This window comes from Centrocercus urophasianus, unplaced genomic scaffold (assembly GCF_019232065.1).
Source record: "Centrocercus urophasianus isolate 14NV4802_14NV808 unplaced genomic scaffold, USGS_Curo_1.0 seq_18, whole genome shotgun sequence".
Lineage (NCBI taxonomy): Eukaryota > Metazoa > Chordata > Aves > Galliformes > Phasianidae > Centrocercus > Centrocercus urophasianus.
Window position 1 is genome coordinate 22,554,669 of NW_024884733.1, and position 27,553 is coordinate 22,582,221.

At 36.5% G+C, this 27,553-nt stretch overlaps 1 protein-coding gene across 1 annotated transcript in view; it reads right to left on the minus strand.

Annotated features, from left to right (window-relative positions):
• The window catches only part of LOC122160555 (cytosolic carboxypeptidase 6-like), a 292,765-nt gene that overhangs the window by 169,875 nt on the left and 95,337 nt on the right, over window positions 1-27,553 (minus strand). The gene's annotated exons all lie outside the window — the stretch shown is intronic.

Here is a 27,553-nt window from a genome sequence, read left to right on the forward strand (position 1 = left end):
CAGGGGATGTATCAGCACCTAGCCAATGAATTGAAGAAGAGATAAATTCTTAAGGAAAAACAAAAACAGGAAAGAAAAAAAAAAACAACAAACAACTTTGGATTGGGAAAATAATCTGGTCCTAAATTAGAAAGTGAAGGAGAAAAGGATGTTTGGTCCTGTTCCAAATTGGATTGCTGCCCTCCGTGAGAGTTCTGGCTTATAGTGCTGACATGATAAAAATTAATATACATGATGGTAAATAATTACAGTGCAGATATTTATTTATGTCATTGCTATTAAGCTGGTATCTGTTTAAAGAATAAAAATGTCTGCCTGACATCTTTCACCCAACTTCAGTTATTCTTTAATTTCTCAAAGGAAGTGAGTAATGTTTCAGAGGTGCATCAAACTCATTCTATGAAGCAGAAGTGCTCAATATTTCTATTTGTGTCCCTTCTTCATTACACAGATGGATTTTCCACCTTTATTTAGGCAGGAGATTCTCCAGTCATGCAATGTACTTGTAATTTGATGTAACTAACTTACCAATCCTGTTTGGCAACAAAACACTACAGTCCTGCAGACTCTAACTGAATCAATTATATAATATTATAAACGGGTCTCAAATAATGATTGGAACACATCTCAGCTAAACTAGGATCACGGTGAGGGAAAATGTAATAAGATTTAGAGACAGCAGTAGCAATGTGTCTCTTTTTAATAGTTCCGAGAAACTGGTCTACTGCAGAGCATCAGTTATGGCCTTTCACTGCTAATATGGAATGGAGGACAAAAGCCTTTCATTATGCAGAAGTACGCTTGTCAATGAGCAGCAGTTAAGGAATCTGATCAGCAAGACTCAGGGGCTACAAAGAGAAACAGAAAGGAGTTGAGATGTTCTTGAAAAAGTACAATAAAGAGCCAGTGAAGCAGTCAATTAGACTTGAAATAAGAATTTATTTGCTGCTTCTATTACTCTGGTTCTTGAATTTTCTGTGCTTCAAGAATTTTCTTCAGCGTTTTTTGTTTTAAATAAGATATTTGTTTATCATTAACATCTGAAAATGATTTTTAAGCCACAAATGCAAGAGATAGGAAACAAAAAACAAAACTATTCAATTTTTCTTAAGTAGTAGTAGGGAAAAAATGCCACCAGCTGTGTGCATGCAGTGCCCTCACCTAATAGGTTTCTCCAGTATCTTAACATATTTCTATCATTCACCCTTACTCCGGAGTGCTATAGGACATCCCTCATTTGATCTCAAATCAAGCAGATGATATGGCACTGGGTAAATGTATTCTAACTCCCAGTCCTCAAAACGTAATGCAAGTTTGAATAGTATGTTGCTGAGTTGTTGAACTTTATTTGTTTCAAAATTAGCATGGGAGAAATAATAATGGACAAGCCTCTCTTTATGATATAAAAAAAATCATGTAAAATGAGACCAATAGGAGGAAAGTCAAGATTTTAGAAAGGCTAATACTAATTGAAATTCATCTGCTGATAGTTAATGCTTAAATGACACGTAGTTCTCCTTGGTTCAATAACTTTCTACTTTTAAGCAAGTTGAAGACAACTTTGTTAATGTATTAAAGGCACTTTTGATATTTTGTTCCTTCGCTCCTTCATTATAGAAGCCAAGCATCTGTTTTATTATCCACTTTGACACATCACTTTATGGCTGCATTTGGCTATTATGGCTAATCTTGATGTCTAGGACATCTGGTATTGACATTTCTCTATCTGGTGTCTGACACAACAGCAGAAAGCATGCTCAGTTCCGAGGTTTAAATTCACCCTCTCAGGGCAGGAAGTGCCCAAACTCTTAATTCAAGCCATATCTTCAAAAAATAATTATAATGGTACTCCTGTCACTGCTAATCTATTTTTATCTCTCCTAGCACTTTGTCACTGCTAATCTATTTGTGAGTCATATAGAAAAAGAGAGTTAGTGTTTAGATACCAACAGCACATCTTTACACACGGTAGCCTAATCAGATTGAGATCTTATCACAGAATTAAAGGGGAAAATAAAGGGGGGGGGAGGGGGGAGGGGAAGAGGGAGGGGAGGGAAGAGAAAAAGAAAGAAAAGAGACATACTGAGATCAACTGAGTTTTTGATAACGAAAAGACATTGCTCAGTTCTTGAATTAACCTTTGTGTCCTAGACGCACTATTGTTTACTCTTTCCCTTTTTTGTTCTATGCCTTCTGGAAAAGGACACCCACACACTGTGGCAGCAGCTGCTCCTATTAATTTAAAGCTATTACAAAAATTAAAATTAAACCCAATTACTTTGGCTGGTTTATAGCCGGAGAACGGCTTAGTCTGATTGTTCCCTCTGGTTATGGACAAAAACAATATTCCTACCTAAAGGCAGCTGCCAGTGGAATACTAATGCATGTGGGCCTGGCAGGGACAGATCCAGACTGTGGAGTGCAACTGCATTTCTTACCAGAGGAAAATATCTTATCATGGATCTGCAGAAATGCACCAACTTCTTACACTGTGAGTCACAACGAAGTTGATTTGTAGTTAGAGGTAAGAAAGCAAAACGATAGAGGAAAGCTTAATACTCAGATTTGTCATTTTGCATTTCCAGGCAGCTCGCATGAAGAAATGCACCCTGCTAATTGATACACAACTGCCTGAATTTTCTCTCTTCTGAGCAGTTATTTAAAGGAGAACCACCCCAATTCCAAGTGCAGCCACAGAGCACAACATGCAAGCAAGTCATTTCCAGTCTGTCTTCAGAAATACATTCGCAGAAATAAAGCTTAGTATTATACATCATTTTGAAATAAATTCAGACTCCTTGGGTCTTGTCTGACAAGGAAGCTGTCCCAACCCAGCAGATGTGACTCTAAGTGTGCAAATACACGTGCCTGTCTCTTCCCATACACTTTCTTCATTGCTGTCTGGAGTCAGAACATAAATCCCACGTTGGCAGAGTGCAGTAAAATCAAATCTGTTAGTTTATCAGCAAACTGAGGTCCTTGGTCAGAGTCAACTCCCTGGGTAACATCAGAGGCCCCAGGATTGCACCCTTTGCTACAACAGTAGGCAGTAATGATACTTACTGCATAACTTAGTATCCTAACAATACTTCTATTCTGATTATCACTTAATCCTATTTCTAGTTTATCTAGAGCTTTGAGTTTAAAGCTAAATTTTATGTGTTTTTTTTTACAGTTGTTTTTTCCTTTTGAAAAGAGCTAATCAAGTTGTCGCAGAACAAACGTGGGGGGAAATGCAATGTCCATTCTTTTTTAGGTTTTAAACACAGGGATGTTAATCAAAGACAAAAGGGTCTTTTCTTTTGAGGGTCATTTTCCCTATGTTGCATGCCTAAAGAAGAGTGTTCTTGCCCAGCAAAATTTCCAATGACTTTAATGTGCAGATTAAATAGTCTTTGGACTGCTCTTAATATGGCACTCAAGAAGTATTTATTCAGTTCCTTGACTGTACAAGACTGGGTTAGACGTATCCCAGTCAGTAGGCTTTCAAGTAAAATGATGACCTTGGAAGGAAAGTCAAAAATCTGCAGGTTCTGTAAAAGATCAATGGTCAAAAGACAATGTCAGTGTTTGGACTTGGAAGGAAATGCTCAAGTGAATCTGATTGCAATGCTGTGTTAGCTGTGGTGATATAATGTGAGATCATTTTCAATTGCCAACAACTTCCAGATGCAGGGATACAACTTAATAATTCTACAAATTTCCAGGCTTCCTTATATCACTCATAGGAGTGGGACTGAATCATTGCCTCAAAGGAAATTATGCCTAGTTTTTAAAGAGATTCAAAACACAAAACCTGATTCTGATTGTGAAAATAACTTCAAGGTATTAACCTTATGATAACCTTATTGACTCCATCCAAAATACCAGACAAAGTATTTGGAGCTAAATGTCCCTTTTATTAACTGCAAGAAATCCAACCAACTCTGGAGAAAATATAAAGAAGTCAAAAACGTACTGAAAACTCTTCTGGGAGGCAGCCCTTTTAAACTGAAAGCCTTAACAAGTCCTTTATCTGCTGGTGTAAGCCATTACCTTCCTTCTTGCTTATTCTTGTTGACAAATGGAGCCAACTATTTTCAGAATTTCTGGTGAACTCATGACAAAATAAGTTTACAGATTTTTTTTTTTCTTTCACAGAATTTTGTATTTGATTCACAGAACTTCGAGTGACTAAATATGTCTGGTGATGTTAAATATTTTTTTTTGCATAAAACTGAATGGATTTTGGCACAGCTCAGTTTCAAACATTGGAAATTATGTTCTGCTTTTATTCTTGCTAATGTTTATCAGAATATTCTCAGACTATTTTTATCCCCTTGCATCACCTACTCAAGCTTTTTCACCTATGCAGATATCTAATTTCTTCTTTCTAGGTATAAAAACTGAAGCACTGTGTAAATCAATAGCTTTCATAAAAACCAGGATATCCAGACATTAAGCATATGGCATTCAAGGGGTTAATGTTAACTGAAATAACTAAGTAACCACTATAAAGACAATAAAGACATAATTCAAATTATAGTGAACTGATACTGATTGCTTGTGAGCTTTATTCTTTAAAACTTCAAGTGGAAAACATTGAGTATTTCACTGTCTTTTTTTCTTAAATTTAATTAAATAAGTGACCACAATAAGGTGCATTTAATTTAATTTTTTTATTATTTTTTTATTTTTTTTGAAGAGTATCTACATTTTAAATATTTGTAGTAAGTGTATCATTTAGAATACAAAAGTCAAAATTGAGAAACAGATTCAGGTGAGAAAATACTGTGAGAATAATTTCCATATTTCATACATGCTTGGATACATTTTGGGGAACTTATTAAGAAAGGTTTTTAACAAAACTGTATCTTCAGCACGATGCAGTGCTAAGTAAAATTCAGCAGAGAGAAACAATAAATAGAATGTAGCAGTGGGAAATGCCCTTCGTCCTGTGTTTGTGGAATACCTCACAGAAACTTTTTTCCCTGCCCATGGGCCAGTCTTCTAGGTCCCATGATAATATCAGTAACAAAAAACCTTTATGAAACTACTCTACATGAAACCAGAGAGAAATAGCTGAAGTCATTATTCTTAGAAGTGACAAATAATAGCTGAGGAAAGTGCGTACCTTGTGGGAAGCATAATGAAGCAGTGCAGAAGGGTCACCAAGTGAGCCCATGCTGGCAGATCAGCATCATGAGATATACAGCAATACTGAAAACCTGTTCTTGGGCTCTGCCAAAAATGAAATCACCCTTTGACTCACTAAAACAAGCATAACATTATAAATGGGAAAGCTGCTAAGTTATGACCTGGCAAGTAATAATCTTTTAAAAATAACTGAATGATTCTTTTAAACAGTTTCACATAAGATAGGGCAACACTGATAGAGCTGTTGTTTCAGGGTCTCCAAAACTTAACAAGGTTTTGTTGGAGGTTCTCTTCACTGTTGCCTACCACTTATAGGTCTATCTCCACTAAATACTAAATTTGCTCACTGAGGTCCAGACTTGGCACAAAACCCTCTTTAGAGAAAACACTTTAATATATCTTAAGGGAGCTGTCAGTTGCTGTCAAAATCCAAAGTCTTTTACCAGAAGCAGGTACAAGTGGGGCTCCCAATGGCAAAACAGCAGATATTCTTCTTTGCTCCCTGCTGTCTACATTATAACCAAAGCTACACTCCCTCTTCCATCTTTTGTTTATTCTGTCCAGTTGCTAAAGATCACACTGCAGAGACTTTCCTTGGAACCACTGGTTCAAGTACTACAATTATTCTACAGACACTCTGTTTTTAACCACAGGGATAATGAATGGTGCTGGTACTTTTTTGCTGTTGAAATATGATTTGCCTACTGACCACAGGTCTTCCACCTATGTACTGCCTCAAATAGCAATATCTCTATGCAGTGCTTATAAAAGAAGAATGAAAAATGCTGACTTTCCACAAAAATATTTAAGCAAGAAAAGAACACTGTGGAATTAGTCATACATGTACTACAATCATTTCAAGAGACGATACATGCAAACCAAAGAAGCAAGAGCTAGCATTTCTGTCCCAGAATGCTGCTCCTGAGAAAGAAACAAGCACAGATTTAAAGTAAGTAATATAAGAGATAAAATTTGCAGAAAAAAAATTAATATAAGTACTGGATAAGGTATGGAAAGTGGGAAGAAACCGTCTCTGAATGCTATACCACTGCAGTTTCAGAGTTTGAAATGCGAAAAACGAGCTCTTTCAGAAGCAATTCAAAAAGGATAGCTACAAATACCGCTCAAGAAGTGGAGAGATTTAAAAGAATGAAGTCAACATGAATGATGTTGTGCTAGAAAAGGTGAGGACAAGAAATGCTCCACCTCCGCATATAAATCTGAAAACCACATGGCAATGCTTGTCCTTGCTATGACCTACACCAGACTGTTTGGCTACAAAAGAACAAGTCTACTGACAGTGTCAGAAGACAATATGAATATACCAACATCTAAGAGAAACAAGAACATTAAAAGGAAAAGAAAACTTATCACTGGGTGGATCAGAAATGAAAATACGTCGGGAAACTGAAGGAAGAAGACAACACCAGTAAACCTGAAGCAAGCCAGCTTCAAATTAGCCAGAAACAGGTTACTGGAATGACTTAGAAATAAATGACCTTTTCGGACATCCCTCTTTCCACTGTCTGTAAAAAAAAAAATATTCTTGAGGTAATCACGTGCCCTAATGTTTTACTTTTTTTTTTAAAAGGCTGCTCGGTGAACAACAGTTTATGCCCATTCAGAACCTATTTAAAATACATTTACTTCAATTAGTTTTTTCTCTAACATTCAGTTCAGAGGAATAGTGGGGAATTTCACTAAACAGTTTAGCCATCAGCATAGAATTTCAGTCTCTTCATGCTCAAATTCAGCACTTTACCATCTTATTTTTTCTTGTTTCCACTGCATCCTGACTACAGTCCCTCCAGATTATATTGACAGGAAAACATATATTTACAGGATAACACAGGCTATAAAATCAAGTCCTTGCAATGTTTGGAGCATGTGTGGCCCTGGGAACAAGGGATCAACCTCAAGCCCAAATTCAAGTCCCTGGTCTGCACTACCAGTAGACCACTGGGTCATCTCTAATAGCCTCTTAGCCTCAATTACCTAATTAGCCTTTTCTTCTCTCTCTTCTTCTCTCTTTCCCATCTGCTCGTCTATTCCCACCACTCCCTGTTCTTCTGCAAGAATAATTTTTAAAATCTATGTTAACTTCATTTGGGTTATTCTCAGGTGACTTCTCTTCTATGCAAGAATAATTTATAAGTCTCTTAAGAGCCTCAACTTGAGGAATTATTTCAGTAATGTTTGAATTCTGAAATCCATGTTAAAAATGTTGATGATTTCTCAGTCTAAATACAAAGCTGAGATTGTTAATTTATGTTATTTTGATGCAACATTTACCTAACTACCAAAGGAAGGAGAATGGATGTGAAACAGGATTTTACCAGTAATATCCTGGTTAGTGAGCTGTCATTAGGAAGCTCTGAAGCCCTCTGGAAACCATAGCCATATCAACCTATATTATTTCTGTTAAGGATCAGAGTATCATTGTGAGTAGATGATGAATGAAGAGGATAAAGACAAAAGAAAACAGGAAATTGTCACCACAGATCAGACTTTGTTAGCTCGGCAAACTTACCCATAATATTGTGCTTTATCCTATCCTCTGTCTCCACACAATGAAGGCTGAGTTCAGTAATTCATTTTTAATGTCCCATTTCTTACGCCTTCTAGCACCTTGTTCGCTTTTTCCACCATAACAGCATCTCAAATGGTTTCTGTTATGGAACTGCCACCAGCAATATTCAGGTTTTTTTTCCCTTCAGTTAGAGGATAAGAATTTGCTTGGTCTCCTCCACAAACAAACTTTTCATTTATCAGGACTGAACTTCGATTTGAGCAATTTCTTTAGATCGCTCAGAAGTTTTTAAGAGCCAGTTACAGGATTAAATTACTTAAGTAATTGCATCATTTCTAAGTGTTACATCCCATCCTTCACCTCTCTCCCTAGATCATTAATAAATATATTTAGCATATGACCTGATAGGTAACTTTAAGGAATGCAGCTGCTAGCCTTTTATGGTGATGAAAACTGCTCGCTTAGCCCTCTGCCTTTTTGTCTCCTTGTCGTTTCTTGATCTATGACGATACTTGCCCTGTCACCATATGTGACTACTTAGCCTTTGTAGCAGTGTCTTGTGACAGACTTTGTCACAAGCTTTTAAAAAGTCAAAATCCATTATATCAGGCAGCTCTCCCCATAAGCCTGGTAGCTGAAACCTGAAGGTGAGGAAAACCTTCCCAAGAATTCCCAGGGGAAAAGGGTATGTCAGCATCTGATAGAATCAAAGAGAGATAAACAGAAAAGACTGATAGACAAGCCAGAAACACTTTCTTTTTTCATGTATTGTAATTATATTTCTGTTAGAAAGGGTTACTTCATTACACAGAGAAAGTGTAGGGAAGTCTAGGCCAATTAAACTCTATCCCTCTATCAAACTGAATCAATTCGGGCAAAAAAATATTTAAAACATTAAAAACAAATATTAAAAACAAGCTGAAAAAGAAATGCATCACATCAGGTTAGCACATTCCATTTCACTTGACTACCTGGCAATAGCAGCTGTTCTTGAGCTGTAAGTGAAGGCAGATGAAAACAAGCTGGTGAACTAGTACTTGTATTGCTAGAAAAAGAAGACTATGGTCACAGTTATATTTCAGAAAGTTGTTATTGTTACTTTGGGCATCTACCTTGTCAGACTCCTCCTTTCTCCTCTTTATGAAAACATTTTATTATGCTATCTGATTCCTATCTGTGAGGGGGAAAGCTTCTCTCACTGAGCCCCAGGAAAGGGATGATGTCAGCATGCTCGCAGTGACCACCATAAATTCAAAACTGGGTCACTGTTCCTGTCAATCAAGTACAGATAAAAGGGTTATCTAATTCTTTTTATTCCCTTTTTAGTCCTTATTTTTTCCCACATGGCTAAGAGAGGGCATTGTCTGAGGCACAGTGCTGGGCAAGAGGGACTTGTGGTCTGATCAGGCGTGGCAATGCCCATTTCTTTTTACAGGCATATTCACCAAGTTCTGAGCAGTGTAGCGAGACGTGATTCTTTCTAGCTGAAGCTGTTCTCATTAAAGTCTCTCACATCGTGATCTTCCAGGTGTTTTATTATTCCCTTTTAAATTCCTGTTTCGACCATTTGCAATGTGCAGATGTAATGCTTACTGGTCTAAATATAGGATAAACCCCAGATACTTGCCAACTCTCTGGAACAGAGCTTGGTTTTAATGAGAGCGCATATCTTTGTTAGTGGTTCAGCTAATTCATTCCTAAGCTTCTTCAAAATTCTTTTATGCATAAATCATGTGGGGCTGATGATTTACTGCTTTTTAATTAATCAATTTGCCCCATCTTCTCAATCTCTGATAGTTCCTCATCTTTATTGCCAGGAAAGAACAAATCTAAGATAGGTTCTTCCAAAAACTAGTTTGCTATAAAAACTGATTTATGATGTAGAACCACCTGATTTCTTTGCATGAAGGCACATCACCTTTATAACATATACAAGATGTGACAATGTGAGGGCAAAAAAATTAAATTTAGCATTGCAAACTTTTCATTTTTTCCTCAGTCTACCCATCTTGCATACTCACAAATTCTGTCCTCCATTCTCCTCTAATATCTCCTTCATATTTCATCTTCCCACTTTCCTCTGTTACAAAAATATTATAACACCTGCAATCCTTGATGTTGTCACAGAACAACCATCTATAAACATACTGCCTTTACTCCTACAGGGAAAGCCTGTATTTCTTTTCCTTTTTTTTTTTTTTTTTTTTTTTTTCTCTCCATGCCAGTATTAAGTCTGCTGCTAACAATGCCAAAACTGCACTTCTAGGGCTGAACCTGCATTATTGTCTGTAGATCCACATTCAAGCTCGACTTCTTCATTCATTTGTTTTGCAGACAGCACTCAGAGCCATTGTATGAAACAGAAGAGGAAAAAAAAAAGAAGCTTGGAATGAAAAGTCTGTTTTCTTAGCTAAAAAGAAGAACAGTAAATACAACAAGCCTCTCTCTTCAAAGATGAAAGTGAACACACATGCAACAGAACTTTCAGTACTTTGATTTACAGACCAAGAGCTAGAGCTTCACAGACATCCTGCTCACCAACTCCACATCATTTTGTCTCAATCCCTCTCCCTTCTGTTGTCACCTCCAGGAAAAAACATGCAGATGGCCACTGAGACATTAAAATCTTCATTATTATTTAAAATAAGAAAAAATTATTTTTTTCTTTTGACTTAATTCTTTTCAAGCTTATTCACAGTGGTCTTTCTGTCAGCAGATACTGGTTCAGAAATAACCTTATTAGGTTCTTTTCTTAGGTAATATAGATGAACCCACTGCAAAGGTGTTGGCCTCATCTACAGAGGAAATAAACCACAATTCCCTCCTTCTCTCTTTTCAAGCATTCCTAGTTGCTGACCCATGGAGTGGTATTGATCTAAGAAGAGACTAAGTATCTTGCCCTCCCAGTCACTTCTTATTTACAGTACACATGGAAAGATGTAAGCAGACAGAAAGCTGGGAGCAGAAGGACCATGCAGCCAGAAGCAATTGCTCACACATGGGATTTCTCGTCCTAAACACCAAGGTAAAAAATGAGATGCTGCAGTGGTTGGTGTTGAAGACAGGATGAAATGAAAAATGGTATGTGTTGCGTTAATCTTGTTTTTCCAAACTATATGTGTAATATCAGTCAGGTCACTCCAATTTTTCACAATAATAGGTCCAGCATCATTTTTCTTGACAGCCTTTCTTTCATACTCATTTGAGGAAAAATCTGTGTTGTTTTCTTTTCCCCTACCTGAACAGTGTCACGAAATGGAGCAACTGCAGGCCTTATGCATATTTTAAAGTACCGTCCCACTCATCCTGCTGAGTTTGTTTAGAATGTAAGAGCATTACCTCTCTTAACCTCTTCTGCAATACTACGTAGATTTGATGAGGAGGCAAAGAGGATAAAGGATTCATCTTGTTAAATTACATAAAGTTTTATTTAGCCTTGAAAGACTTTACACATTTTCTTACTGTTAAAGGTAATGACAGTTCCAGACACGTCCCTTCCTCTTTACAGTGCTATAAAACAAAGCAGAGGAATGCACACACTGCCTACAGATCAGTGAGGAAGCTGATACATCGTGAGAGTATGGCTGTGAACTGCAAATGCAACCTGACTCACAATATATGATTACCAGTGCAATGTGAAACTTTGTGTTCTGCCAACATAAGTGTTTTTTTCCTGTGTTCTTGGGAAATGCATGCAGTTTAAATGACTTAAAAAGGAGGCCCTTTCCCCCCTTTACCACTGAAATATTCTTTGAGTCAAATTTTCAGCATTCTCTGGGAAGAGGTTTGGCAATTTATGGCAGGTAGTTTGAGATCCAAGCAATAAATATGCATATGCAAAAATCGTGCCTTCAGTGGTTTCTAGGTACACACTGCAAGGCTCCAGAGAGGTTACTCTTAAAATGGCTGTTTAAATGCCTGATCAATGAGATTATCTAAGCAGTTGCTTCAGCTGCTCTAGCCCAAACCCACAACCACATACTCCTAATATTGTGTGTGATGCCTGAAGATTTCAGATAAGGAGAAAGTGGGCAGGCATAACTCCATGAGAGAGTCTTACATTACAATGTGTAATGATAAAATTAAGAAAATGAAATACAGAAAACATCTTGAGATGTTTGGACAGTCTGTGTTCCTCAACACTTTCTGCACTGATAACCTTAAAAAACACCATGATTAACTTCAAGTCATAAATACCAGACTTCAGTAAAAAACTGATGTGAAAAAACCTACCATCAGTTCTATCAGCTTTATCTTTCTGTATTGCAAATGAAATATTAGTAGGCAGTAGCAACGATGGTCAGTTTGTTTTAAGCTTTTACTCTACAACTAATACAAAAGCATGTTTGACCCCCCTTTAAACAATATATCAGTCACAATTTCCTATCTGTTAAATATGACAAGAATGTACTGAGGTGTTAAATACACATGCACATATGTATTAACTCTTATGGTGGTATTTTGGCAAATTTAGCTGTGTAATACTGAAGATTGAAAAAAAGGTATTATAACTGAGGTAATAGGGGAAAATACATACACATGAATTTAATTAAAAAAAGAAAGCAATAATCTATTACAGTATTAAAGAAAGGTTAGAAATGTTTGTGGAAGACTGCTTCAATCCCATTTTGCCTACAGTAGTATGTTAGCTTAGTTCTAAGCAGATGCAATCCTTTTGAATACACACCACAGATTTAAGTAATGTTTATAAATAGGGTAATCATTAAAAGACATGAAGGTAGATATTATTTCCTATTCCATGAATTACCACAAAAATTCAGTGTAAGGAAAACGTATACTGAAAGGCCACAGAATCACAGAATGGCCCAGGTTGGAAGGGACCTCAAGGATCATGAGCCACAGGCAGGGCCACCAACCTCCACATTCAATACTAGACCAGGCTGCCCAGGGCCCATCCAACCTGGCCTTGAACACCTCCAGGGATGGGGCATCCACAACCTCTCTGGGCAGCTGTTCCAGCACCTCACCACACTCTCTGTAAAGAACTTCCCCTTGACATCCAACCTAAATCTTCCCTCCCTCAATGTCAACGTCTTTTCAAGGGAATGGGTAATACGGCAAGACTTGTTCATAACACTACATAAAACCAAATCCAAACACAACTTTTAAGTAACAATTCCATTTGCACAGTTGGTGTTTTCAACCAGTTACTAGCTCTCAGATACTACAATGCACTGTGGCTTTTAAATGACAAGGCAGTTATCACATAGCCAACCCATACAAAACTGCCTATCTCTGTTATTATTTCAAAATTGCTAGGATGAAATTCAAAAAAAGATCATATAAATAGATGCAGAAAAACAATAAGTGTTGTTTTAAGTTGAAATTACAAACAACGGACAGGAAATTAAATGACCTGAAGAATACATAGGTATACACACACCAACAATAACTCATACTTTCTTTTCACAACTCTGTCTGACGCATGACTGGATGAAGGCCGTGATTTGTGAGATGAATGCTCTGTAACATGGCACAGTGCTCCAGAACACAATCAGGAAAAAACTCTTTAAAACTGCAAAGGAGAAATGCTGCAAACTCGAAAACAAAGCCCCAAGGAAAAACTTGTAAATGCAAAATTTCATACCCTTTATACCTGACAAAACAAAAAGAACTCTCTGACAGTTGCCTGAGAGAGAAACAATGGATTTGGCAAATTGAAGAAAGGCAAGAAAGGCTGTAATATTGCTTATTAAAACAACAAGTTAAGCTCAAAAAAAAAAAAAAAAAAAAAGACAAGTCCAACCAGAAGTGCTCACATGACAAAGTTTTCTGATTCTCCCACTCATCTCATTCTTTTTTCTCATTTGTCTTGCAAAATACATTCCCTTTAACATGCATTCACTTTCTTATATCCTTTCATCACCATTATTCCAACAACATGACTATGGCAACTACATGACTCAGCACACTTATTAAAGGTTAGTTATGGCTTTGATTCCTTTCCAGTCTCTCCTAAGGAAAAACTAAATAACTCATCTTCCATATCCAGTTTTACCAGAATCAAGTCTCTCAATTTCCTCTTTTCTTTCTGCCACCTTGCTAACATGTTTCTTCAGCAGAGAAAGCAAAAACCTACGACAAATTTCAGTTTAGAAACCACAGTGCTAAGAGAAATCAAGTCATTTAGAACAGCATCTTCAAAACAGAAGTGTTATCAATTTCCTAGAACCTCAGAATCAGAGAAAAGACCTTACCCATACCTTAACATTTAGCGTATCTCTTAACACTTAGGACGCATTCCTGCAGTCATTATTCACCTTGGAATAACTTCTCTTTCTGATCTAAAAATTTTGACCCTTTCCCAAGCTGCAAGATGAACACCTGGAAGAACTCACAAAATTGTCAGAGGCAGAACATTACTGACCAGCCAGCTGACCAGGGAGAATTTCACTTAAAGCTTATAAATGAAAGTTATACTAACAGAGACCCATACCTGACTTCCACTCTTACAGGTATTACTAAATAATACCCTGAGCCAATCTAAAAAATGAAATCTTATAAAGCAGTAGTAAAATTAAAGATTTCTTTTACATTTTCCACTGTGCCTGTCAGACTTGCACACTGCAAATACTCGTACATTAGCATTTAAATGTCTTTATTTCATCTCAGAAAATTATCCTATTTCTATCAATACCTTGCTGTATCTCACAAGCCTTTTAAGACCAGTTTCAGGCATGTAAAGAATAATGAAAAGTTCAGAAATTTATTTTGATTTCCTGCAATATGCTACCCAACAGTTTTCTGTTGTGTTATATGACCTTTCTGCCTAGCTAGTGTTTTGCTATTGATTTTAATTACTCCGTTTAATTTACTGCATGCCAACACAAAGCTGTTTACTCCTACTTGCCAAAATGTTGTCGTAGTCTCCCAGAGGAGGGCAAAATGAAAAAAAATATATGTGTTTTACAGTTACACGCTATTCATTATAAAGAATGTAATAGATTCACTTCATATAAATGCCACTGTTCTCACATGTAGCCACTAAACACACTCAAACAACATACAGGAAAGAAAGTGTTACACCAGTCAGTGGAGAGGTGGAATATAAAAGCCTTAATTTATGAAAGACTGCCTTGAAATAGTTTGGATTTTCTGCTTTGCCATTCTTCTCCAAACAAGCAAGAGAGTTAGGGCCATATGTTCCCTTAAAAATAAATATGTTCCCCACCCATAAAATCCTGGACAGAACCAAAGAAGTTCTGACACTACACAGTGACTACTGATGAAGGCAAACTTTACCTTGCCTCCGTAATAAAACCATACATAAAGAAGAGGAGATGTTAACTTCTGCCTGATCTTCTCTGTGTTCATTTCCTCATGTCACATCAGGGAAACTGAAAGTATTACATACCAGAACAAACCACTTCAGTCAAGGATTCTACAGAGTTTAGCAGAATGTCGTTTCAAGGAGAAGGAAGCTTATTTCTGGGATAATGGTCCAGCCCTTTCACCTGAGCAGCATACTTATTGGTTCAATTATTCTGTGGGTAGTCATTTAGATCAGTATAGTAGGGCTGGAGAAAAACTTGACTCTCTGGTCAGGACTCACAGTGGAGTCATGGGAGTCCCATTACTCTACTATAATGGGAATCTAATGAACTTAAGAGACCAAAGCAATTGCCCCAGCTTGCTCCACTGAAGGAGTGAGAATGGCTTTTAGTGCATTTTTGTCATTTCCAATGGACTAAGTGTCATAGTTTTCAAACAGGTTACCTATCATCTATTTGATTAACATTATTTTAAAACATCAACATTATTTAAAAACAAGACGATCTGATGATGACAGTGCATTATAAAAGCGTCACCAATTTTGCTCATTCCTGTGGAATGATAAGATCTCTGAACAAAACTGAATATCAAAACAATAAAGGCTAGGACAATTAAAATCCTCTGAGTATGTTGTTTGTAGTATGAGATTATCCCCTAAAGAACCTTTGAAAACTATTCTTTGAATTTGTGGAAAAAAACACCACAAAATACATTGAAAGGTTGTGAAAACATTAATATTTCATGTTACTTTGCATTTGTTTATTGTGAGTTTGTTTACCATAACATCCTTCCAAAATTAGAAATTCTATCCTGTGAATCTCACCACCACAAAGCACCTGTGTAAATAATAATAAAGACAAAATCTCAAAACAGCCCTTGTTCAAAACCATAATGATTCATGTTGAAAATATGCATGGTTCAAACATTTCTAATGACCTTGATGTCAGCCATAAACTGAGTAAGCCTTCCCTAAAATCTAGCCCCAGGTTTTCTCAATGCAGGAACAAATTTTCTTGAAAGCCTCCACAAATCTGCCCAGAATCATAATGAAGCAGGAATGCTTGCAGTTACTTTGATTTTCTTTCATCGTGCTTTGTACATCTGTAAGATCAAAGCGGTTTTGTATGAGAGAATCTTAGAACATTGAATGGTTGTTTAGAACTAAATCTGAAAAACAATCACAAACCTAAATAAAGCATGTACTCTGCCTATCCAACGTACAGAGGGACTTAGGCACCTCTGAATGTGATTACACTACTGTCAGCACTGACAGTAAGAGGCAGTAGAAAATGCCAAACACACAGGCATTTCAAATGCTTTGCTCCTCTAGGGACCATGATCCTCTACAGGATCATAGGATAATTCAGGTTGGAAGAGACCTCAGGAAGTCATCAGATTTAATCAGGGTCTGCTGTGAGCTCAGACCATGTTGCTCGGAGTTTTATTCAGTCAAGTTTTGATAACCTTCCCAGATGGAGATTGCACAACTTTGAGCAGTGCTTTCCAATGCTTGACAATGCTTTCACTGAGAGGACAGTCAATTTTAATGTTGCATGCTGTTGCCTCCTGTCTTAGATGCATCATGTCCCTGAAGAGTTGAAAGGAATTAGACACTTCCAACTTAAAGCGGAGACTTGGAGACTTCTTTTCTTCTAACACACAGACCTTGGAGACAGCAGCAGTGTCACTTGTTATGTATTGTTAGTAGTTAGGCCAATAATTAGGAGACCCTCTGCCAAAGCGGTCTCCAGGGAACAGAGCAGCCATTCTGCTGCTAGCTAGGCTAAGATGGGAATGGGCTCTCTCCTTATACACATGCTTCATTTTACCTGAAGTGGTTAAGAGACATGTTGGAAAGAAAGCAGCTCAGTAGAAATCACATGTGCAGAGAGAATTTGGTATGGTTCTCTCTCAAGCCACCATATAAATACTTGTTTTCTGCAAAGTCTAGGAAGTTCCTGTGCTCATCAGATCAGCACAGCTGGCTGAGGAATACCCAATTTACAGTTCTTCTCATAACACATTGCTTAGGACTCAGCTACTGATATTGTTATGACTGAAGTTCTTAGGGATAAATTCAGACACAGAGCTTTAAGCATCCAGGAAATCCGTAAGTCAAAACACAGGATCTTACAAACCACAAATGCTTGCAAAGCCAGACTGCTGCTCTATAAGGACTTGAACAACTTCGCTTACGTTTTAACAACTTGGGTTTTAAGAATTACAGTCATGCAGGATGCTCACTCATGTCCCTATAAAGAGATCCATCTTCTTGATAAGGCAACTGGTAAGTGTATCATATATCAAAATGGTAGCTGTACTGAACACAGTGGATTTAGGGCAAGCTCACTAATACTTTTGAAAAGATAAAATAAATAAATATGAGGAAAAAAAAATGAATAAAAAATAATTGCATATTCAAAACATTATTCCCAAATTCTCCAGGTGGCACTGTGTACAAAATTATACATCTAAACTTAATGACTAGTCTTCCAATATCCAGCATACAGCATTATTAAAAAAAGTTAAATCTGAAAACACAGTAGGTATGATGCTTGCTGTCACTAGCACCTATCTGAAAGAACTGCTTGCTGTAGTAAAACAGGGACCGCTCATGACAACAACCGTGCCCAGAAGAGTCTATAGATGCCATCATAAGAACAAAAAAATCACATAGTATTTACATACTATTTTATTTTTCTAAATGCATCAACAATAAAATGCCAAACTATGCAGTGAAAATTTATTTGGGTCTTGAGGAAGACCCTTATCTTTTGTGCATGTGTGCACAGATCCAATGAAGAAATGGAAGTCTGTTCCCCATAACTCTGTAAGAAATGAAGACATACTGATGGTGTGAACAGCATATTGTTCCATACTGCAGATTTTGTTGACCATTCTTAAATGTTTTAAGTAACATACAGTCAAGAACTTTACTCTCCTATATATTTTCTAACACTTTACCATCCTCTGCCAGATCAGCACTTCGACTCATAACCATAATCATAGTTACTCCTTTTTTTAATAGTAAATACGAAAGAACCAAATACCAAACTAATGTTACTATCAGAAAAAAAAAATAGTAAAAAAATAAAATAATGTTTTCTCAGACTCAAACTTGTTATTTTATTGTCTTTTTCCAAGAATCTATAGAAAAACTATATTTGCCTATAACGTTGAGAGCTGCCCTTGCCTTTCTTGGCAACTGAAGTAGCTAATCACGTGCCGTGGAACTTCCCTCAATTAAAATAACTAATTAGTTACCACTTCATGCAAATGGCACCCAAACCAAAAAGGAAATATCCTTATAAAATGCTTTGTACCCAACCTGACTGGTGAAGTACAGGTTGTTTCTTAGCAGCTCTCAAGTATTTTCAGATTGACCACTGTGAAGAAAGAACTGCATTTCTGAGCATGCCTTTCATATAGCTGAAAAGGCAAGGGAACCTATGGTTTCAATGGGAGAGTGGACTTCAGAAGACCTGTCCTCTGTCTTCAGCTCTACTCATATGTTGTTTTATGATATTTTGAAAGTAATTTCATCTTTCCAGGTCTCCATTTCCTGCTTTTAAATGATAACACTGCCACTTATTAAGATACCTTATACCAGATATCTTATCACTTATATTACACTTAAAACTGTGAGTTTGTCAAGAAATTTATTTTAAAAGGTGCTTTATATGTTTTTACTTTTAAGAAGATAATACCCTTTTTACAGGTTCTTTAATTCAATGAAGAAAGAGCCCTTGATCCTAGGAGACCAGTGGAATTTGTCCTTTGTCTGACAATACTTAATGGATCACAGCTATGAAGTTCTCAATAGAGCATAGACTAATAATGAAATTCCAACATGACATGGCTTTTTTATTTCCTTTCTTTTCTTTTTTCTTTTTTTAACTAAAATTAGTATTTTTGCCTTGAAAAAACACTACAACATTTCTCCATTATTTCTTACAATAAATCAACCTTCATCCATTAGTAGCTTGGTGACCTTTACAACTTTTGAGCCCAGAATTTCCATATGAATGGGCCATGTTTTTTCTCACAATAACCCCAATTCTCTCTCCTTGAATATGGTTGTCCCCAGCACTACATTAGCTAATTCTTCCAAGAAGCCAGCTAGCAGGACCATAAATTGGAGGTCCAAAGATCATCCCCAAACTGATGCCTCTTCAGTGGCTACATGAGATGAGCAATGACGGAGATATTTTTTTAATTCAGGTTTTGTGTTCTCTGCTGCCAACAAAATAACTCTTTATGACCTTGTAACATATGAGCGCTTCCTATTTTATACAGCATCTCATAGCTACTCTGCTAAAGCCTTGATTTTTAAGATTTGAACTCCCACTTTTACTACGTTTTTAAAATACATTGGACTACTTCATTTATTCTTCTCTTCCTTCCACATAATAATATCCTAGATACTTTAAAACGGTATCACTTTTCTCACATGAAATCAGGCTTTCTGCCATAATTTAGCTCTCTAGCTTGACCTTCTGGTCTTCTTCAGCATTTGCATTAATAGTTAGACTATATGGATCTCTTTTTTTTTTTAACTGGAATACATTTTTATTACACAAAGATTCTTAGACTATCTATATCAGAAGTGCAATTACATTCACCACACTGTTTAACTTGATTTAAAAACTTATGCACTATCCAGAAAATACAAAAGTGTTTTTACAAACCTTTTAAATCCAAACAAGCCAAAAGCACATTAAAATTACTGTGCCCATTAAGGATTTTCAAACTTTCTCCCAAGAAATCAAAGACTTTTAAAAATGCCAGATATCTTTGTAAAATGTTCAGTCCTTCAGCCACAGAAAACTACAGAGCAAAGAACTTCATGGACACACAAGAAAAGCTTATTTTCAGAGGTTCTTGCTATGACTTATCTCTCTGGAGAATATATACGACAATGCCTTTTCCCACTGCAAAACCTTTTTATACAGCCCTGGTTAAGAAAGAAAGAATGTCATTTTATCTCTAACTGATAACTCTTCTGATTCAAAGTAAGGCATTTATCTAAAAGTAAGCTGCAAAATGGGCACGTACACATGTGTGTATATATATATATATATATATACCCATATATAAGTGTATATGTATAACATTATTTTACTATCTATGTATATGTTATTTTACAGATTGGTGTCACATCTCCTTAAAAATAAGGTAAATAGCCTACTCTTTGCTGTTCCTCTATTCTCAAAAAATAAAACTGATTTTCTAACCTGTAAAAATATATACACTTATCTTAAAAGTCGTTCTGCAAAGATGGTCCCATATTATTCTTCTTTGACATTTGGCCTATGAAGTCCCGTTTAAGTGAAATAAATGAATAAGTAAGTCGTGTTCATCTTTAAAAAGATAGATAGCAATATAGTTTTCTTTACATAGTTTTTTGGTTTTTTTTCATTGAAATTCATAATTTGGCTACAGCCACCTGACTGGTGCAAAACAAGCTTGCATTATACTTTTCTGGTAATGAAACAAAGAGGAAAAGGTATGTGCCATAATGAATTCTATAGGTGAAGAAACAGTTCTGTTACTGTTTCCTCTGCAATATCATAGCTTTGCTAATGGCAGCCTGCTGTGTAGAAAAAAGAAGGGGAGGAAGAAGAAGAAAGAAAAAAGGAAAGAAAAGAAACCCAGTTAATTAGAGTACAGTTGCTGCTTTATTGCAGCATTACTGCTAAGTGCACTGAGATGCCTTCCCATCGGCAGGTGCCGGTGGTTGTACAGCTCATTTAGCCTGGGTGAGTAATGTCAGTTCAGGAGGAGAGAAAGGCTTGTGTCTTCAAACTTTCAATCTGCCTCCATTATCTGTGATCAAGGTGGAACCACAGGGGAGTGGAATTACTGGCAGGTCTAGGACAAGTGAAGAGGCAGTGAATCTATAAGACATATTAATCATCTTTCCCTTCTCTTCACTGGCGCCAGCCTGTGCTTCCGACTCCCCGGCGCCAGGCAAATGGATTCTCTGTCCCCACAGGTACAAGCAAATGCCTTTCAGGGGCAAGTAATCAGAATAATAATTACTGACACTGCTGAGATCAGCCCTAACCAGTCCAAAAGGGAAGATAAAATGTTACGGGAGCAATGTATATCCCAAACTTGCCTACCAGTATTTGTAGCATTAAGATTTTTTTCAATTACATTAAGCATTTTCAAATTACATAGTTCTAAATCTACGTATCTCAGTACTGTAGCAGCATTGTTAACATTGTATGAATATATTAAATCTTTAGAGTTTCTCTTTCAAACACCATTTGGATCTGCAGCTGATGTGTGAATACCACAGCATTTATATTACAACAAGTGTTAAAGTCCAGTCAATACCAAAAAGAATGCAATCCTTGCATGCTTAGGTTAGCTTAATTCTGAAACAGAACACAACGTTCTGTTTTGTTTTAGCTATTCCTAATTACAAATACAAAATAAGTAGAAAAATTATTGTATACACTATGCAGGTGAACATACATCAGTACAGACAGGCAGATATATATTAAAGGCAGAAGCACAATTTAAAGCCAACTAATTCAACACAGGACACAACAAGCCTGTATTTTATTGGAACATTTAGCATTTTTAGTCCCTTCCCAAAGCATTATTTACATTCATGAACACATAAAATACAGTGCCACATCTAACCTGCACAGAACAGAAATCTAGTTCTATTTCAATTCAGCAATTTTATCAATACCTAAAGAGATCAGAAAAAAAACAAAAGAAGGCAATTTGTTATATTTTGCATCGTGAAGCATATTTTACGTTACAGCATTCTGCATTTTACAGCATAAAATAGGAAATATTTCCTTGGTCATGATTACAATCAGTTCAATATCTGACTGTTGACAGTACTGAATTCAACACAGGAGTGAAACAGCAAAATTTCAAATTACTTGCCAGAATTACATGACAAAACTGGCTCATTAACATGCACTGATTGATGAACCCTTCATCTAAACACAAATCGCAGCTTCAAGAGTTTACATCATAAAATATCTGACCTTGAGTTCATCTTGGAGTTCGCCACACACCTGCAGCCATCTAAGCAACAATAAAGCTAATATTTGTGCAGGCCACTTTGCACTAAGTACCAAAAGCAGTAAAAGATTCAAACAGTAACATATGTTCCTTTATTTTCAAATCAGCAATTTCAAAGTTTACTGACAGAGAGTACAGAGAAAGGGAATGACTTGGAAATGCAAAATCAAATCAAATCGCTGCTTTCTTGGTGCTCAGCTGCAGCAGCCGCCGCCAGGGCAGCCAATGAGCGCTCCCTATTGATTTTTCCACTGGCCTTAAGTGACTCTGGACACTGATCAATGCTTTAAAAGAGAAATATTAAATCTCATAAAGAAAAATGCACATCTGACTAAAGAGAGGCAATAAAAGGAAAAGTTTGCCAATAGATAAAAAGATGTATATATTTAATGATAGTCAGGCTTGCAGAATTCAGATGGCCAAGCGAAGATCAAAATTAAGCCTGCATCTTTGCTTGTGAGAAATGCAGAATGAAAATTTCTTTCACATCTATTTAGAATTTCATCTGTCCAAGCAAGTGCTGTGCCCAGGGTGATCACTGCTTTTAAAGACATATAGACCCCAAGCAGTTTTAAAATGGCACTGGAAGTCTGAAGTTAGACTTCTGAAATAAAAGATGTTTCTAAAAAAGACAGGTAATAACTATTATTTTCATACTACTGTTTATTGTAGTTTATCTTATCCTTTTTTTTTTTTTTTCTTTTTTTTTTTTTTTTTTTTCTAATGATCATATATTTTTCAGGAAATCCATCATTAATTTATCAAATCGTGTGTATTTTTCCAACTTGGATGGCTACAAAGGGGAAGCCTGATACAAGAGCAAGCCCAGCTAAGACCCTAAGGATAGATACACTGTATTCAGATATCAGCTGGCGTGACAGTGCCTAATCCTGAGTAACGTGCCCAAGAGCCAAGGGAATGCTATTTCTCTCCGTTGTTCCAAACAACAGATGCTGTCAATTAACTTTAAGCAGCGTCCAAGAAAACCCTTTTGTTATATTTTGCAGTATTATGCAGAAAGTGTCACCTCTGGAAATGAGGGAACAAGCTGTTTTTCATTATCATTCAATTGTCCCAATCAATCTGACAATTACAAAGAGAAAAAGTCTTAATCACTAGACACATGCTAGTTTCTGCTAGTTTTACCAGCTGCAAAGGAAAAATGAAAGAAAAAAAAACACCTCCACTCCCCCAAACAACAACAGAAAACCACACTGAAAAACTCAAACACCGTTTTCCTACTTTGAGATTTAACCAAAAAAATATACCTGCATTAGAGTGAAAGATAATTAAATACACGGTGTTATGATAAGCATGGGAACAGCCATTGCAACAAATTAGTGAATAAATCAGCTTCCGCTGTTGATTTACTGAGGCTTTCGTATAAGTACCATTTGCTGTGTACAAAGAAGCAGTCATCAACGTCTTATTCATTTGAATACAAGAAAAGTTGTTCATTAAAGTTGTGACTGGTGAATTTCCATACAATTAAAGAACTGCATATATAAGCAATGTAAAAGCTTTCTGAGAGCTGCTGAGAGAACTGGTGTAAATACAGATGGCCTGCACCATTTGCCCTATTTGAAAGACGAGGCTGCAGAGAGGCAGTGCCACAGCAAGGAGGGCAGCGCTTGGACCTCTTGCTTTCCTGATTCTCCTCAGGAGCCACAGGGAATAAACACAGAAATACCAAACAGTGGATGTCAGCACAGTGAGATGGTGCAGCAGTGATGGCAATGAGTCACCACTTCTGGTGCAGATGTTAACGAGGCTTTTATTCCTTGCTGGTAAAAATGCTTAGCTAAAGGCGGTAACTTGAAAAATAGTGCTTTGTAACATAATTTTCTCCATCAAATACTGCTATTGTGCTCTTAGTAGCTGTTGCAGTCTCCCTGGAAATAAATAGGAGGCATTACTTGCAGAGCAACCTACATGTAGTTGGACAGTACATAATGGTTTCAGTACACCATCAGGAGTCTCTTTTCAGTAACATGAAAATGCACTCTTTCCTATCAATGCCCAAAATAGAGCAACAGATAACAGTTTTTGGAAGAGAACTGGCATAGAGCCGCACAGAGACACGTAATGATTGAGTGACATCAATTAGAATAGGTATTCCAATAAATGCCAGGTGTGTGACATTGAAAGTATCTGTCTGATTCAAGTCCTTTAGCATACGCCAGTTATGTTTTGTCATATATCCTCAAACAGCTCAACTGTCACTAAAAACACAGAGAAAATTCAGTATTCAGAGTATTCACGACCACGCTGCTCTGGTTATCAGCATCTAGCCACTAAAGAAGAGCCAGAGATGGAAATTATTCCAGAACTACTGGTAACCTTGCTGAATAGTTCTGCCTGATGCCATTCCTAAGGAAGCAAGGATAGCAAAAATGGCTGGTCTGCTGGGGAAAAAAAAGAAAAAGAGAAAAAAAAGCCCGCTTTCTCTCATCTAATTGCATTGTATCTTAAATTTAAAAAGTTGCAATTCAGATAAAAGACTTGTAATTACAGCCAAAAGAGTGTAAATAGACACAATTCTAGTACATAAACCTGGATTTTGGGTTTTGTCCTCAGGAAATCTACTAGTCACAATAATTCCAAAATATATAGGGAAAGATATAAAGATCAATGCACAAAAGAGAATCACAATAAGTATTAAAACAAAACACATATTTTACAGAAATCCATAAGATTTAGAAGAAGAGGCAATGTTATACCTGAGGCATGAAGAAGAAAGCCTTTGTTAGCCTTTGTTATAAAAAATAAAAAAGAGAGAGAATACTGAGGTACTGCATTTGGCAATCACACACACTGAGCTTTATACACTCAGACCAATAAATCTATGAAATTGCAGCACTGATCTATCAGACAGTGAATATGGAAGTGAGAACAATGGAGAGAAAAAGAAATACCTTGATTCCTGGTCTCCAGAAGAAACACATGGACCCTCCAAAGGCCATCTGCCTAGGGTGCAACAAAAGTAGTCTATCAAGACCTGGCCTAAAATCACAAGGAGATACTGATGCAAGGGGCAGCTGGGTCCAAAGTTTTTCCAAGAGGAATTACTGTGTGACTGACTGCAACACTGCTCATTCTTCTCTTCCAACTTTTATTGTGAATGCTTCGGGCTAGTCAGGGTTTCACTGGAGATATACAAGATGAATCGGTTAAAAGGTTTTTGTCTCCCCTTGGCCTTTCAAAGGGGATTATTTTTTTTTTTTCTATTTCACTTCTGATTAATCTGCAAAATTTATAGAAGACACTCTTAAGGGCGCATCACAGTTAGCTGGTTTGCTGACCAATTAAAGAGATTGTATTGCTACAAAAAGCATTTATTTGACAAGCTAAGGTTTCCTTTACTAGCTAGACAGTATAAACCCCACATAGAATCACACTACCAAAATTTTAGTACCTTCTATAATATAAGTGTAGAAAACGGCATTTTAATTTTATTTTTAAAAGGTTAACATCCACGTATTATCATTTTAGATAGAGATAATGCATTTTTCTTGTGTGCATATCTATTCTGAGAACATACAGGAGCATCAAGCTAATTCATCTTTTAACAGATTTTTTATTTGATTTCTAGTTTGTCAAAAGCTAAGAAATGTGAAGGTTTGTGATCCATTTCTCTTTGCAGAAGTAAACTGTCTGTGCCATAGAATGAAATCCTTTTGTGAGATAAAATGGGAAGATGAGGAATCAACATCAGAATAGAATAAACATGTCACCTCTTACACTTCATCTTGATAGTGGAAGCAGGAAAAAAAACAAGTTTTACTTGTAATTATATCTGATCTGCATATTTTTCTTATCAGTCTTTCAACATTTCATTTTATCTTGTTTCCTTCTTGGAAGCTATTCTCCATTCTTCTGCCTAAAATTCACAGAATAAGGAAAACACAAAGCAGATAACAAAGGCAGTAGTACTGTAAGGCATATTATGAGAAGTGTGCAACTTCAATTTACAGTGGGATAATAATTGTATTTATGTAAAACTGCAACTTTGGAATACGTGAAACTATTCAAAACAGAGTACAAACAGGAGAAGAAAAAAGGAAGTTTTCCTCTTCTGCTTTGGCTATGCATCCTGAGAATGGCACATGCAATGAGGAAGAAATTTCTCAACTCACATCGTTTCCTCTTGGCTTTCACCAAAGGTAGCAAGATGCTGCTACCTCCTCAACAAGATATCTTCATACATACATATATATTTATATATATATTAATATTTTATTTTATTTTTAAGAAAAAGAAGAGAGAAAAAAGAAAAAGAAAAAACCTTCCAGAAGCCAATTAAAACGTAGGCCAAATGCTTAGGGAAATTTTCTGTAAACACAGGAGGAGAGTGCCAACTTTTTGGTAAGAGGCTGTTTCTAATAAACGTGATGGGGAAGGACTGCATAACAGACTGCTAAGGGGAGAATGAAACATGCAGCAAGATGCATGCTTCAAGAAAAGAGTAAGATCTAGCCAACGTATGATCTGAGTCAACAGAGTGGGTCTGAGATCATTTATGTGGGTAGAGGATTGAGAAAATAAGGAATATAATTTTAAAATGACTAGAGAATTATCTGGCTACCAAAATTCAGAAATACTCTTTTCATGAACATTTTCAAAACTGTGACAGTGGCCCTTTGGCTAGAATACAAACATGTGCTTTGGGTGACCCAGGACCATTTCCTTCACCCAGCAGAGATGAAAGGACAGACAGAACCACTTTCAAAAATGAACAAAAAACCCATACTTGATAAAGTACATTTTAATAGGGATGAATTTAAGATAAGCTATAGAATAGCTCCTAACCATTAATTAGGCATCTAAGAAGCATGCCCAACGTGCCCAAATCATATTAAGATCATGTAGGAAAGGACATTTCTTAGCATTTTCAGCAGCATATTTTTGATCATCTCCTCATCCAAACCTACTCCAAGAGAACTCTTAACACTCTCTATCCATTTATCGCAACGGATGTACCAGGAATTGAGACAAAATAATGATGAAAAATAGTCCACATATTCTGTAGCTAAAAGCACAGTGAGAATCCTCAGTGATAATAATAAAGCAAGCATTAATGAAGAATGCTGATTGTTAATTTATTAGCAAGATATTCAAATGACAGTGAAGAATGGTTGCTAGAGAAAATGACTTCCATAGGAAGATAATAACACACAACAGGAATGTAAGACGTGGATATAAGCCATTCTATCATGTCCATCTCTAGAAGATTATATGGGCTATTGTGAAGATGGCCTTACTGGAAAGCATGCAAAGCACAGAATACACCTCTGCATCAGAAAACTAATTAAAAAGCCACAAAGTAAAATAATTGAAAATACCTTTAACTAATTCAGATCTCTGACTGATAACAAAGCAAATTGCAAGGATCTGATACAAGTTCTTATTAAGTATTTTAACTTCAGTTTTTTCTGAATTATATAAAGTGTTTTCTTTGCAAAATTGGAGCATTTTTATGCTTAATAACTGTAAGTGTAATGTATTTTATGCTATTATAAAATTGTGTAAAGGTTATTTTGCTGC